Raw genomic sequence first — 3,947 nt, 5'->3', positions numbered from 1 at the left:
CTCTGGGTTAACGCGGGGGAGGTGGTGTCATTGGCGCTGGCTCTGGGTTAACACGGGGGAGGTGGTGTCATTGGCGCTGACTCTGGGTTAACGTGGGGGAGGTGGTGTCATTGGCGCTGGCTCTGGGTTAACATGGGGGAGGTGGTGTCATTGGCGCTGGCTCTGGGTTAACATGGGGGGGAGGTGGTGTCATTGGCGCTGGCTCTGGGTTAACATGGGGAGGTGGTGTCATTGGCGCTGACTCTGGGTTAACGTGGGAGGTGGTGTCATTGGCGCTGGCTCTGGGTTAACGTGGGGAGGTGGTGTCGTGGCGCTGACTCTGGGTTAACCCGGGGGAGGTGGTGTCGTTGGCGCTGGCTCTGGGTTAACGTGGGGGAGGTGGTGTCGTTGGCGCTGACTCTGGGTTAACGTGGGGGAGGTGGTGTCGTTGGCGCTGGCTCTGGGTTAACGTGGGGGAGGTGGTGTCATTGGCGCTGGCTCTGGGTTAACGTGGGGGAGGTGGTGTCATTGGCGCTGGCTCTGGGTTAACATGGGGGAGGTGGTGTCATTGGTGCTGACTCTGGGTTAACGTGGGAGGTGGTGTCATTGGCGCTGGCTCTGGGTTAACATGGGGGACGCGGTGTCGTTGGCGCTGACTCTGGGTTAACGTGGGGGAGGTGGTGTCATTGGCGCTGACTCTGGGTTAACGTGGGGGAGGTGGTGTCATTGGCGCTGGCTCTGGGTTAACATGGGGAGGTGGTGTCTTTGGCGCTGGCTCTGGGTTAACGTGGGGGGGGTGGTGTCGTGGCGCTGGCTCTGGGTTAACGTGGGGAGGTGGTGTCGTGGCGCTGACTCTGGGTTGCGTGGGAGGTGGTGTCATTGGCGCTGGCTCTGGGTTATCATGGGGGTCTCGGTGTCGTTGGCGCTGACTCTGGGTTAACGTGGGGGAGGTGGTGTCATTGGCGCTGACTCTGGGTTAACGTGGGGGAGGTGGTGTCATTGGCGCTGGCTCTGGGTTAACGTGGGGGTGGTGGTGTCATTGGCGCTGACTCTGGGTTAACGTGGGGGAGGTGGTGTCATTGGCGCTGGCTCTGGGTTAACATGGGGGAGGTGGTGTCATTGGCGCTGGCTCTGGGTTAACACGGGGGAGGTGGTGTCATTGGCGCTGACTCTGGGTTAACGTGGGGGAGGTGGTGTCGTTGGCGCTGGCTCTGGGTTAACGTGGGGGAGGTGGTGTCGTTGGCGCTGGCTCTGGGTTAACACGGGGGAGGTGGTGTCATTGGCGCTGGCTCTGGGTTAACATGGGGAGGTGGTGTCATTGGCGCTGGCTCTGGGTTAACATGGGGAGGTGGTGTCGTGGCGCTGGCTCTGGGTTAACATGGGGCAGGTGGTGTCATTGGCGCTGACTCTGGGTTAACGTGGGGGAGGTGGTGTCCTTGGCGCTGACTGGGGGTTGACGTGGGGGAGGTGGTGTCATTGGCGCTGGCTCTGGGTTAACATGGGGGAGGTGGTGTCATTGGCGCTGACTCTGGGTTAACATGGGGGAGGTGGTGTCATTGGCGCTGACTCTGGGTTAACATGGGGGAGGTGGTGTCATTGGCGCTGGCTCTGGGTTAACATGGGGGAGGTGGTGTCATTGGCGCTGACTCTGGGTTAACATGGGGGAGGTGGTGTCATTGGCGCTGACTCTGGGTTAACGTGGGGGAGGTGGTGTCATTGGCGCTGACTCTGGGTTAACGTGGGGGAGGTGGTGTCATTGGCGCTGACTCTGGGTTAACATGGGGGAGGTGGTGTCATTGGCGCTGACTCTGGGTTAACATGGGGGAGGTGGTGTCATTGGCGCTGACTCTGGGTTAACATGGGGGAGGTGGTGTCATTGGCGCTGACTCTGGGTTAACACGGGGGAGGTGGTGTCATTGGCGCTGGCTCTGGGTTAACACGGGGGAGGTGGTGTCATTGGCGCTGACTCTGGGTTAACGGGGGGGAGGTGGTGTCGTTGGCGCTGGCTCTGGGTTAACCTGGGGGAGGTGGTGTCGTTGGCGCTGGCTCTGGGTTAACATGGGGGAGGTGGTGTCATTGGCGCTGGCTCTGGGTTAACGTGGGGGAGGTGGTGTCGTTGGCGCTGACTCTGGGTTAACATGGGGGAGGTGGTGTCATTGGCGCTGGCTCTGGGTTAACGTGGGGGAGGTGGTGTCATTGGCGCTGGCTCTGGGTTAACATGGGGGAGGTGGTGTCATTGGCGCTGGCTCTGGGTTAACATGGGGGAGGTGGTGTCATTGGCGCTGGCTCTGGGTTAACATGGGGGAGGTGGTGTCATTGGCGCTGGCTCTGGGTTAACGTGGGGGAGGTGGTGTCATTGGCGCTGGCTCTGGGTTAACATGGGGGAGGTGGTGTCATTGGCGCTGGCTCTGGGTTAACGTGGGGGAGGTGGTGTCATTGGCGCTGACTCTGGGTTAACACGGGGGAGGTGGTGTCATTGGCGCTGGCTCTGGGTTAACGTGGGGGAGGTGGTGTCATTGGCGCTGGCTCTGGGTTAACATGGGGGAGGTGGTGTCATTGGCGCTGGCTCTGGGTTAACATGGGGGAGGTGGTGTCATTGGCGCTGACTCTGGGTTAACATGGGGGAGGTGGTGTCATTGGCGCTGGCTCTGGGTTAACATGGGGGAGGTGGTGTCATTAGTTACTGTCGCCGGGGGGGGGGGCGCTGGCTGTAGCTGACGGGGGGGGCTGCTCTCTCTCACTTTCCACGCAAGGTGTCGGGTTTGAGTTTCTTGGGTCACACGCTGCTGCCTCCAGTGTGGTCTGGGAACGCTGGGCTGAGCAGCTCCTCTCCCCAGCAGGGTCTGTGCCATGCAGAGACCTTCCTTAAAGCTCCTTCTGTGCCCAGCCGAGGGGAGAGACTTTCTGCAGTGGCTGGAACTAGCCCCCGCAGCCGCCCCGGGCTCTGCCAACACCAGCCACGGAGCCAGAGACCTCGGGGAAAGTGCTGGGGTTGGGCAGGGAAGTGACTCTGTACAAATGTCCCGGGAGCCTCGGATTTCACAGCCCCTGGGAACGTGCTCCCTGGTTGTGAATGTCCCTGAGGGAGGGCTGGGAGCTGCCTGTCCAGCACTGAAGCAGCTGCCCTCAGCTCCTGCCAGGATCTGCCCAGGGAGCAAACGGGGGGATTCAGGAGGGGAAGAGACTGGGCCCCTGTGGGGTTTGCCCTTTGTGTGTCTGGAGGGTGGAGGTGCCAGGAAGGGAAAGGGGCCGGGGGGGAAGACTTGCACTATGTTGACCTCAGTACATTGACTATGGCTCAGTGTTGCTTGGGGAGTGGGTGTTACCGTGTTGGCATAATGGCCAGTTTACATTGGCGGGAGAGAAATTTAAGTGCAGAGACACACGGAACTAAGTCAATGCAATGCAGCTTACGTTGACCTCGTGTAGACCAGGTCTCTATAATGTAGAGCAGGCCTGGGAGGCTTTGATCCCGGTGGGAAGACCTACCGCTAATAACATCACTGTGGCAGAGCCTAGATTGTCACTTGCCACGGAAAACAGGCTGGTGGGGCCTCTGTGTGAAATGGGCAAAAGCCTCTTCTGAAATCTCCCCAATTGCTCTTTTCGCCCCGACAGGCTGCAGAATAACGTCCATATTTTGCTCCGGATCGTCCCACCCTTCCAGAGGAATGACAATGGCTGCAGCGGAGTTAGCTGAGGTATGGGATTATCACGGAGCTGGTGGTGGGTTCTGGCTGGAGGGAGATGGACAGTAAATGTGCAGGAGGTGGGAGAGGACAGGACATATCCAGGGTGGGGAAGGGGAGGGGACAAACCTGGGACAAACTTGCCAGAACCAGTTCGGGTGAGGCCCCACATTGAAGGAGCAGCCTCCTGGGGTTTGGGCGTGGAACTTTCCCGTCTTTGTGGAACAGGAAATAACCCCCTGGCCAGGGCTGCAAAAACTTCCCAGACTCCCAGTGCTG

The sequence above is a fragment of the Mauremys reevesii genome, linkage group 14 (assembly GCF_016161935.1).
Source record: "Mauremys reevesii isolate NIE-2019 linkage group 14, ASM1616193v1, whole genome shotgun sequence".
NCBI lineage: Eukaryota > Metazoa > Chordata > Testudines > Geoemydidae > Mauremys > Mauremys reevesii.
This window is presented reverse-complemented; position numbering follows the sequence as displayed.